We start from the raw sequence: 12,416 nt of genomic DNA, 5'->3' as shown, positions 1-12,416 counted from the left end.
AACACCACTCCAATTCAAATTCTGAGAAAATTTTACATCGATTTCAAAAAAAAAAATAAAAAAATTGACTAACTGACCCCAAGGTCCCTTTCATCAGAAGCAGTCACAAATGTCTCAATGTGAATGTGTTTTTGAACCTTTGCTATTAGTGCTCAGAGCACTAAGTATATAGATACAGACAGCTATTTATGTCACATTTAAATATCTCCGTCGTGGACAAATTTTCTGATTGCAACAGAGCTCTGCCCGTGGCTTATTGGATGTTTTCATTTAAAAAATTAAAATGAAAAAAAAAACATACATTAGAATTTCAAGCGCTGCTTCGCAGCAAAAGCCCTGAAAATAGTCTTTGGTACGTCTGGAAATTTTTAGATTTCGTAAAAAAAATGTTGTACCTATCTCCCAATGAATAATACATATTATGAACATCGAACAATTGAAAAATGAAGACGCTTCAGCAAGTACATAGTTTCAAAAGTTTTCAAAAACACGCCAATTTTCTACCATTTTTTCTCAATTCTTATCTGTGAAATATTTAGGGGGAACAATCTGTTTGGATTTGGACATCCGATTTCATTTCTGCATCTCACTTCAAAGCTCGAATCACTCACTGCAGAATCATCATATATATAAAGCTACAAGAAAAAAAGTTCCGTGATTTTTCATTCCGCCCCTATTATAGCTAGAAATCTGATTTTTTTTTTAATAGAAAGCTCTTGACGAGTAGATGATGCCAAAAATATAGAGAAGGGTCAATTTTGATTTTAGGACCCCCAATTTTGGGGGGGGAGGTGCTAAATTTGAGATATCAAAATTTCGAGAAAATTGTTTCTTTTAAATCTTATTTGAACCTCAAATCCAAAATTTGAGCTTTTTTGGACCCATAGAAGGAAAGTTATGCTCCAAAAAGTGGATTTTGAAAATTTTTGGACCCCCCTCTCCCCCCAATTTTTTTGGTATTTGAATTACAACTACAACATCTTTCATCATATGTTACTCGCACTTCCTAGCCCAGCTTTAAACTACTTTGGACCATTAGGGGGGGAGGTACAGCATAAAAACCAAAATTGGACAATCACAAGTTTCCATTATCCGATTTCAATTTTGAAAAAACGTATGGTTGTATTTTCACAACAGAAAATTTGTGTAAAAATTTCAAAAAGATTGATCTATAAATAGGCGCGCAAGAGAGAGTTATTTTTTTGAAAAATACGGGATTTTGGAAATGTTTTGGAACGTTTCAGTGCCGAGATTCCGCGGTCGCGCAGCCCTGTTGTAGTATGTAGGTGTATGGACGAGGGTTGTTGCGGGAAGGGATGAGGTGTACGTTGGAAAGAAAGCGGTTTGGTGAGACTGTACTGTTGGTGGAGAGAAGAGAAAGGGGTTGCGACGTCTCCGTACTGTAACGTGTCTTCTCACCTATTCATTTATCTCGAGTTAATTTTTTCTTTTTTTTCATCGTAAATTCTATATTTTATGTCCTTTAATTATTGCTTCATTGCATTTCAATCGAATAAACGGCAACTTTTTGACAAAGATATCTATTAAATAAAGCGCCAGCCCAAAAAATACCTGAAAAATAAACGAAAAATACGTGAAAAATCAAAAAAAATTATTTAGTCCGTTCTATGGCACCTAGAAAGCTAATTTTTTTTTTTAATCGAAACCTTAACGTTTCTACAATAAGAAAAAAATTATCAGACCAACAAATTTTGATGTTAAAGGGCCCAAATTTCGAGTTGAAATGGTCTGTTTTTGCCGTTTTTTTGATTATTCTGCAATATATCGAAAACGGAAAAAAAATGAAGGTGGTTAATGTCTCATTTTAAAGAGCATTAAATTTTGCACATTTCCCTCACTGACATTACCCCTCTAGGGTGCTTTGTTTTTGAGCTATTTTAAATTCAAATTTTGAATTTCAGTTATACAATTTTGAATTCAATTATCTCGAAAACTAAAAACGCTAGATGAGTAATGTAAACGAGGGAAATGTTCAAAATTTGATGCCCTTTGAAATGGTGTAACCTGTTATCAGATCAAAATCGATCATCTGCGTCAAATTTACTGTTTAGTTCAAAAATACACAAAGAATTACGATAAAATACGTGAAAATCCAAAAAAAAATATCTAGCCTGTTCTATGGCACCTAGAAAGCTAATTTTTTTTTTAAATCGACGCCTCAACTTCTCTAGAATATGAAAAAAATTATCAGACCAACCAATTTTTAAGTTAAAGGGCTCAAATTTTGAGTTTAAAAGGGTCTATTCAGCGTTTTGAATGAGATGCATGGATGTGTGGTGAGATGGGGTAGCAGGTATCTAAAATCCTGTTTGCAATAGTAGAGCGGCGACATCGAGTCAGTGTTTTGTCAACGTTACCCCGCACAAACTCACCCTTAAACCAGTTCATCCTATTCATTCCATAACTCAGGTATCACAAAACACACCAAACACAGAAAAAACGTCTTTTGTTGAGAGATTGTAGGTTTTACACAACAATCAACATCCTAAAGACTTCGAGAAATTAGTCATTTTAAAAGAAAAGTGCAAACTGCAAATGATTACACATTTCAGAGAATTGTGAGGTATTAACATCATCAAGTGAAGTTATCTATCAATCTATCTATCTACCTCATCTATGTACAATTGTACATATCTATCTCTATTAAATAAAGCGCCTCTCCCAAAAAATACTCAAAAAATACATGGAAAAATACCAGAAAAATACCTGAAAAAATGCAACCTAGAGAGCTAATTTTTTTTATTCGACACGTTAACATAATTAGGTATCTAGAATATAGAAAAAATATACAGCTCAAAAAATTTTAAAATTAAAGGACCGGTCCAAATCTTGAGTTTAAAAATGAGCTGTTCTTGCCATTTTTTCGATCATGCTCCAATGTATAGATTTACCAAAAACTAAAAAAGCAATAAAGGTGGGTAATGTCTCTTTTTAGAGAGTATTAGATTTTCGAACATTTCTCGCACTTACATTAAGTTGCCCTCTAGGGTTCTTAGTCCTTGAGCTATTTTGAATCCAAATTTTGAATTTCGGTTACAAAATTTTGAAGTAAATTAATCTCAAAAACTATCAATGCTAAATGGGTTAAGCGAGGCAAATTTTCAAAGTTTCATACTCTTTGAATGAGGAAGTGTACAACAGAGGGGGGTTTGGGGGCGCAGCCCCCAAGAGCGAGTTCCGAGGGCGAAGCCCGAGGAACGAGTAACGGGGGTTGGGCCGCGAAGCGGCCAGGGGGCCGTAGGCCCCCTAGTATTTTCTATGCTTCTTCTAAGATAATTCAAAGTTTTAAAAACATACAACATGAGTTCTATAGGGAATTCAATACACGATAACATGATAGGTAATTTAATAAAATCGTTAAAATTAGTCATTCTTGGGGAGTTGCATCAGTGAAAAAAATATGAGTCGCAACTCCAACCTTTTTTTTCAAGAAATTCCACAAAAATAGTCCTTTTTTTGTTAGCTGGCCACTTCTGGGCTATCTTGAAAACTCTGCCCTTATTCTGAAAATTTTTCGTAAGACCACTGATAACTTTTTCGCTAGGGATTCCAAACCAACAACCATGGAAATACCCAGTATTACAAAAAATTCATGAGCTATTCGTTGATTGCAAGAGAGTTTTTGCATTTGCTTTCAGTATTGGTTGCTTTACGTTACAAATGCTTTCAAATATTCCCTCTGAACTCCACAGTAACTTAACACAGGACGCTTCAGCAAGTAGTTTTGAAAATTTTTCAAAAAAACGCTAATTTTCTACCAATTTTTTTACCTGTGTAATTTTTAGGAGAAACAACGACGGTTTGGATTTGGACAAACAATTTCATTTCCGCATTTCGCTTTAATCCGCGTTCTGTTCAAAAAAGCTTTGAAAAGCTCAAATCACTGCAAAATCATATTATTTTCTATGCTTCTTCTAAAAAATTCGAAATTTCAAAGACATACCTACAACATGAATTCTATCAGAAATTCACTGCACGATAACACGATAATTTTAATAAAATCGTGAAAATTAATAGTAAGTATTTGTAATTTTTGGGGAATTGCATCAGTAAAAAAAATAAATTGAAAGTCACAAGCCAAATTTTTTTCGGGAAATTGCAAAAATATACCCTTTTTTTGTTGACTAGCCACATTTTGGGCTATCTTGAAATCTTCACTCTTATTCAAGAAATTCCAAGTTCTCGCATTTACTTTCCACTTATTGGTTGCTTCACGTTATAAATGCTTTCAAATATTCCCTCTGACTCTAAGCTCCACAGCTCAACTCAACACATAGGTATTTATCATTCATTTGAAGAAAAAAAAAACGTTCACTTTCTGGTGAACATTTTACAATTTTAGCAAAAAGTAAGACTGTTTTTCCTCAAGTTCAGTGAAGGATAACAAAATCTTAATAAAGAGATGCATTGAAAATATGCACACGCTCACAATAGAAATTTTGGGAAAGAAGAGCGTATATTTTTTTTAGTGTTTCTAAACTTTCATAAAATAACCCGATTGGCAAGAGCTGTTGAAAATCTGACAATCATTTCTTTGGTCATAACCTCAGTCACATTTTTCAGTTGATGGCTACCAAAAAAAATCAACCAATCACAAAACAAAAAATCAAATATGGCTACTTCCATTTTTGGACCAGTCAGATCACCAGTCATTTTTTTCTTTTCTGACGACCATTTGGAGAAAAACGTGTAAAAGTGGTTAATTAATTATTCAACTGAACTTTTTACAAGCTGTGGACTTACATGATAAATCAGTAGTTTTAGATGAAATATCTGCTATTCTGATCTCAATAATTTGTATATTTCCCTAATTAATTACAGTAGTCATATCCTTAGTCAGAACCCCAGTCACATTAGTTCCGTTTCGTCGTCAGATTTCAGGGTGTCCACTCATTTCTGGAAATGATTTTCCCTGACTTTTCCAGGTTTTCCAGCCCAATTTTTCCAGACAATTTTTTTTTAATTTCCTATACTTACCCCACACTTTAATTAAAGAGAATTTTTTTTTGGGGGGGGGGGTGTAATTTTATTTCATAAGCTTCTCTTCGAACTGGATACTTCTTTGGATATAAAAAACAGCTAAACTTCGATTATTAACTTTATAAATTAAAAATAAATAAAACATGCATCAATTTTGGCCAATTTATACAATATTCACATGACTTATAAAAAATGTTCTTTTGTTTTTTGGATTTTTGGAGGTCTGAAAATATGAAATTTGTTTATTTGAAAATGAGAAACAAATTGGCCCTCGCTTCGCTCGGGCTAGAACTTTTGAAAATTTTCATTTCAAGATGCCTAAAAACGAGGTTTTTTTAATGCAAAGAAGTTTTTGGTTTCTTGAATTAATATTGGATTGATGTTTTTTTGAAAGAATTTACTTTGGAAACAGAAAAGAGAACAAGCTCGAGCGAAAGCTTCTGAAAATTTTCGTTTCGAGATGCCTAAGAACGAGGTTTTTTCATGTGAGGACAAGTAGTTTTTTTGGAATTTTAAAATTTTAGAATTCGAAATTTTTTCGAAGGAAGTTGATTTTGACAAAGAAAACAGAACAGGCCCAAGCGAGGACGAAAGCTCTTGTAAATTTGTATTTCGAGATGCATAAAAACGATGTTTTTTTTGTGAGGAGTTCATTTTTTGGTTTAAAAACTTGATTTTTATTATCTAGAAATGTTCATCTTGCTTTTGAAAAAGAAAAGAAAACAATTCACGAGGGCAACAGCTTTTGAAAATTTGACTTTCGAGAAGTAGAAAATAAAGTTTCTCTTTCATCACAGGTCCTTCTCCAAAATTTGCAATTGATCGTTTCTTCAAAATTCCAGGGATTTTGCGCGAAAATTACGAAATTCCCTGACTTTTCCCTGACTTTTCCCTGACTTTTCCAGACTGACCAAATTCCCTGACTTTTCCAGGTTTTCCAGTCTTGTGGACACCCTGGATTTATTCTGATAGTCATATCCCAAAATCTGACGACCTCAATTGCCAACCGGGAACAAAAAATTTGATTTATTATGCTGACAAATAGGAAAATATGGCATAAATATTGGCTAAATGGAAAAAACAGCAGGAGACGTGAGAAATATGGGTAAATTAGTTATCAGCTATTCACTAATTGCAAGAGAGTTTCTGATTCTCAGCTCAATTACTTCGCAGCTTAGAGCTGACAGTTTCTACGTAGTATGACAACGTTCAAGATTATCAAGTTTTGAAAAGATCATAAACACATCTTGAAATTAGATTCGAATAAAAACCACAACTTCCGAATAATTGAATCCAAATGATTCTCCATATTTTGCCTCCAGTAATGTACCTACTCAAGTACACACATCGTTAAATAAGCAACTAAATTTCAAAAATCAATAATTCACCCGAATCAATCACCATCCAACATGAAATAAACTACCAAAAAAAAAAAGCGGGAATCCCACATAATAACGAAAAATCTTCAATTCGTAATAAATTACTTACATAACGAGAAGGTACCAAATTGCGCTTAAAATTACCACGTATTCGGTTCACTTCTCACCTTCAAAATTGAGCACGATTTAAGTAACATTAAACGAAAGATGATCTCATTGAAAAAAATTAATACGTAATGTATCTCCACTATCTACCGACGGATTCACCGCACATGTAGTATTTTTTCGATCACGATCTAAAATCTCGATCATTACGATCAACGGTTTCCTGTATCTCGCGAACGTACTATTTTTCTCCTCACAATTCCAAAACAACCAGAAGTGAATTTTTTTTCAAACACTCGTACCTAATTGTGTAACACCTCGAAAATTATACGATATCGAGGTGAACGAAGAAGGTATTTTTATTCAACTCAACTACTATGTATGGGTAAGAGAGTGTAGGAGTGATAATATAGGTATTAGGTATACAAATATAAATATCGATATTAATATCCGATAATCGTTCTCGTATTACGGATACTCGCTAATCATAAATATTACATCGCGGTTATCAGCAATATGAAGTAAGGCTATGCTTATTTTGAACTCACGTACAAGTACCTACGTATATAGAAATACATTGTATGTTACGATGAGATAAACTCTACGATCGACTATTGGACTGGACATCAGGAGGGTAGAGAGGAAAGGTCACATCATCTGATTTTCCGCATTTACATATTTTCTCATCGACAGAATCTGGACAGGTAAATGGATATGTTCGCTAATAGATCATCTTCGTTCCATTCTAATTCTTCCTCTTCCGAGCACATTTTCATCTTGAAAAAAAAAATCATGCACATTTCATATTTTACTTTACGTGATTCGTAAATTCATTCGTTAGGTAGGCAAAAACATTTAACGGACGGATTTGTAGGTAGAGGTACATCAAAAACACACCCGACGTTCGCGTGTGCAAATTATATAGTCTGAAAATGAGAAAAAATTACCTCGTACATCGGCTATGGCGATAATAATGCTGCATATTTAAACGGTGGTGATAAAAGAATGGTTAATGTTGAGAGAGTATAAGACAAAGAGAGACAAGAGGCCAGCAGATAGTGCAAAAAAGGAAGAAAAACCAACATGTTGTACCTTTCACCTTCACACACTCTTACTTTCTATACAGCATTATAGAGGGATATCGGTTGTGGAAGGTCTGCGTATGTACTTATTATCCCGTAGTAGGTACGTGTGCTGATTGCGGGGGCGAATAAGAAATAAAGGAACCCAGTTAGCTCGAAAAATAGCAGTTCGAGATACCGGTAATCGTATGTTAAAAAATTTAAACATTATCTAAACAATGGGTAAAGCGAAGTACACGGTTGGGTTTTCGCCGCCGACAGCTTCACTTGTTGATCGAACTGGTCTGCAGTGCCTCCCACTGCCCCCTTGATCGTCTGCTAACATCAATGAATGGCGATACATAAGCGAGCATATAGCGGTATATAATTTACATTTCACACGCGTAATTCTGATTTAATTTTAAAACCAAAATCACGCCAAGATACTACTTATACAAACGTAGCTCTTGTGGATTTTTTTTTTTTCGTGATGTACCGATGTGTATAGTTACTCTCGTTACACAGGGTACTTTCTTTTCGAATAAATGGATATTAAAACAAATACCAAAGCGATGGCTGCAGATGCTGGGATACGAAACAGTATCTATCAGTACTTCATTGAAAAGATTGATACTTAGTATTTTTATAGGTAGTAATAAAGGTAGTTTATAGAATCGATAATCAGCGGTGATTGTCTGCTGTGTACATTACACATACATATAACAGGGTATTAAATGAACCTAGATCTAAACGACTAACACGTAGGTAAGGTACATATTGGGAACTACTTTCTTTGCGCAAACTGGTTGGCATAGCATCACATACACAGTCTGCAGCAACTTTTAGCTGATGTGGACGAAAAGGCAACAACATTCTCTCTGGGTATTGAGGACTCGTGTACAAGATAGTTAGATACCAAAGATAGAATTCGTATGCAGAATACGTAAGTTATAGGTACAGGAGGGGAGAATAAGCACATTCCATTAATTTTTTTTCAATTTCTGTGTTGCACGTAAAAGAATCGATTCTCCCACAAGACGAGATATTTGAGCAAGTGAGGATCTAAAAAAAAATCGAACTTGATGCTTCTTATATGGACGATAACCCATAAAGAAAGAGCATTGAAAAGTTTAATGAATGAAATCATATAGTAGTAGTGGATTTTTGTCAATGAAAGAGCAATCGAAACAATCACAAGACAAGAAAAACAGAGATAGGTAGTTTCATACACCTTCTACACGATAATGAATTTCAGGTTGAAAAGATACATACAAGTACTATACAGACTGATTCGAAATGGCTTACGGTCTTGATTTATTTACTAGCAGGTAATGAAACCGTTCAAACTACCTACTCAGTGTGCGAGCTCGATCGGTGTAATGGGTTTTTGATGAATGAATTGAGAGCTGAATCAAAGACAGACGAAAGGAGAAAAGGTGAACGCGATGTTGATCGCAAGAGCACAAAACGAACGTATCTTGGGTACTGGGTAGCACTACATATAGCTAGATCTTGGTGTAATTATAAGCATTTATGTACTGCCAAGAAAGCTTGGGTAGCTTCATGTGTACCTACTTATATACCGTAGAATTATTCAATGGAAAATATCACTTGAGAATTTTTTCCTAATGTTTGGATATTTTTTGATTTGTTTCAGGCATCTTAAAATGTCATCGAGCGGTTCACTATGCCTTGCGAAGACTGACGGTGAGTGTAAAACACAATTATACCTATATAGCAAATTATTAGGGAAAAAATAAAAGATGAACCTATTTTGAAAAAATGTTGTCTGCTTTTCAACTCTAAGCCCAAATAATACTCATCGATTGTATAACTTGACGAGGATATTCTGAGGATGAAATTTCAACATTTAAAAGTATAGTGAAATAGTGAAATAAAGAAAGCAAAAAAAAACATCAACGATTCGCTGATTGAAAGAAGGGTTTTGCTTGGATTACATTGTAGATATATCTTATTGGTTCCATAACAATTTGTTTTCTTTGATATTTCAACATTAAAAATAGCTCTCATTGCTTTAGCCTGACAAACTTAGCAAATAACCGGCCATAGGTAGTAATGGCGAGCAACCTGTAAGACCCTATATCTAATCATGGGAGGGAGCTACGGGCGTCTAAAGTGTACCAAATGAGCAAAAAATGAAAAATTGTCAAAATGAAAAATTCAACCTGGGGAGCCTGTACAGCATTCTTTTAGCTAAAAATTGCAATTTTTGGCATTGAGGCACCTTCATTTTTGAAGGATTTCTGCAACTTTGAAGTTTGAGAACAAATTAATTTCAGAAAAATTTCAAACTAAAAAATTCCCTCAAATTTTACAGAAATTGATCTGTTTTCAAACTTCAAAGTTGCATAAATCCTTCAAAAATGAAGGTAGACCAGTGCCAAAAATTTCAATTTTTAGCTATAAGAATTCTCTACAAGCTCCCCAGGTCGAATTTTTCAGCTCTTATTGCTTTAGCCTGACAAACTTAGCAAATGAACACTCTGATAATTTATCAAGATTCCAATAATTTTATACAAAAAAATAATTTTTTTTTCAAACCCCCAAAATACAATATATTTTTTTGAAATGTTAAAATAACGTTACTTCGATAAAGCTCAAGTATTTCCTTCTTTTTTTTTTCAAATAAAAATTTGAAGATTATTTTCTAAAATTACACAAAGCTGAAAATCAGCTAGTTTTCCTCAAAATTTATTAGTTTCTATTGTTTTGAAATTTAATTTTCTTCATTAGCAGCACTGGTTGAAAAGAATAAAATGATCCAGCCACGGTATGAAAACAAGTCATCAGCTATTCGCTGATTGCAAGATAGTTTTTGCATTTGCATTCACTATATTGGTTGATGGTGCAAGCATTGGTTGCTAAGTTCGCTTTTAAATAAATATCAACTTGAAGCTGATTTTTTTCTTAATAATTTTTATAATTTATAAAGTAGAATGTTCTTAGACCTGCTACTTTTATTAATATGAAGTCAAATGAATTTCTCAGAACATTCAACCAAATAAAATTATTCGTACATGAATTAAAAAAAAAAAAATTGAAAATTAAATTCTAAATCTGTCTCAAATTTGGTTTTAATAAAACAGTAATTGCTGATAGCCTTCATGTCAAAATACTGTTTGCTGATTGGCTATAAACGAAAAATTCATGAATTTATTGCCATTTAAAAATTGCGTAGAAATTGTTGATGAATGATGAATATACATATATTATAGTGCTGAAATTTCTAATCAGTAATCATCACGGACGAAAACAGCTGCTGGTTACCTACGTACTTCTCTTCGAATTTTGGCCCCAATGCTTTTACTGAAATGCTAATCGCTGATTGGCTATAAGATGAAACGTTAGTCAAAGAAAAAGTGAAAACTACATAGTTTTTTCGCGCAAAAGGAGAACTGAACGACTTTACCACGTTAATTTTTCAACAGCTGATTCAACTAAAAATGAATTATGATGCCTTAATTTTTCATTCTTGATTAAAAGATGCTTGATTTTTCATCGCCAGTTTGTGAAAAATGAAGAATTGCTGGAATAAAAATTCACAAACCAAGTCCAAAAGACCCGGTAAAAGGGTTTCCAAGATGGCTTAATTTAAGTCAAGTGTTGTTGAGTGGTGAGAATTGAAGAAAATTGCCTCCGATAAAGAAAAAAAATGATGTATTGATGTATATATACCATTCCAACATAGCAAATTATTAGGGAAAAAATGAAAGATGAACCTATTTTGAAAAAATTTTGCCCGCTTTTCACCTCTGAGCCCTAATACTCATCGATTGTTTTAACGAGGATATTCTGAAGGATGAAATATCAACATTGAAAGCGACTTGTAGGTATTAAAGCATTCGAATTGCTGCATACATAAAAAAAAAACATCAGCTATTTGTTGATTGAAAGAATGTTTTTGCTTAGATTACTTGTATCTTATTGGTTTCATAACAATTGTTTTCATTAAAATTTCGCCTGACAAACTTGGCACATAAAAACTCCCAACAATTCATCAAGATTCCAATAATTTTATCCAAAAATATGATTTTTTTTCAAACGCCCAAAATACAATATATTTTCTTGAAATCTTGAAATGGCGTTACTTTGATAAAGGTTGAGTATTACATTTTTTTTTTCAACTAAAAATTTGAAGTAGCTGATGTTTTTTTTTATGTAAGGTGGTTATGGGAGAGATGCCGCACTGTTTTTTGATCTTGATTAATTTTTTTTCTAATCAACTTCAGGAAATGGTGATTAGATCAATCAAAAGGTATCCATGAGTACTTTGGTAGATTATGAGGAAATTTTTTTTGGGGCCATATTTTTTGAGTATTTCCATTTTCAAAAAAATGCGGCATCTCTCCTCAAAAAAAAAACTGAGGAGAGATGCCGCAGGTAAAACACATAAGAACATTATGGGGGAGAGATGCCGCACCTGCGGCATCTCTCCCATCTGAGGTGAGATGCCGCACCTGAAATAAAGCACTAAAACACATGACTGAAAGATGCTGAGCCTAAGAATAAAGTAAAAAATTGAAAATTGAAACATTCTAAACTAAATAAGGAAGTATTTATTCTCTTTGAGCCGCTATTTTCAAATTACAAAATTCTACTTTTTTTGAGCTGCTGTTTTCTTGATACAAAATTCGCAAGTACAAATATCAGCTGTTTCTAGGATCCCGACACAACACTATGTACCCAAATTGAGTAATTTTAGCATATGAAATACAAATGTAATTGGTGCGGCATCTCTCCTCAATGTCAACTGCGGCATCTCTCCTCTTTCCAGTGTTGTTGAAAAAAATTTTTTTTTTCAAAGAAAAATTTACTCAAAATTTTCAACAATGCCCTAAAATTAATCTAC

At 33.6% G+C, this 12,416-nt stretch overlaps 1 protein-coding gene across 3 annotated transcripts in view; it reads left to right on the top strand.

The window, feature by feature from the left end:
* The window catches only part of LOC135835252 (dentin sialophosphoprotein-like), a 196,633-nt gene that overhangs the window by 104,942 nt on the left and 79,275 nt on the right, over positions 1-12,416 (top strand). For all 3 annotated transcript variants that reach the window (XR_010556848.1, XR_010556849.1, XM_065349423.1), the window contains one exon: positions 9,204-9,253. The gene's annotated coding sequence lies outside the window, so the exon portion shown is untranslated. The remainder of the gene's footprint in view (positions 1-9,203; positions 9,254-12,416) is intronic.

The sequence above is a fragment of the Planococcus citri genome, chromosome 2, assembly GCF_950023065.1.
Source record: "Planococcus citri chromosome 2, ihPlaCitr1.1, whole genome shotgun sequence".
NCBI lineage: Eukaryota > Metazoa > Arthropoda > Insecta > Hemiptera > Pseudococcidae > Planococcus > Planococcus citri.
Note: the sequence above shows the minus strand (reverse complement) of the source record. Positions and strands in the feature narration are given on the sequence as shown.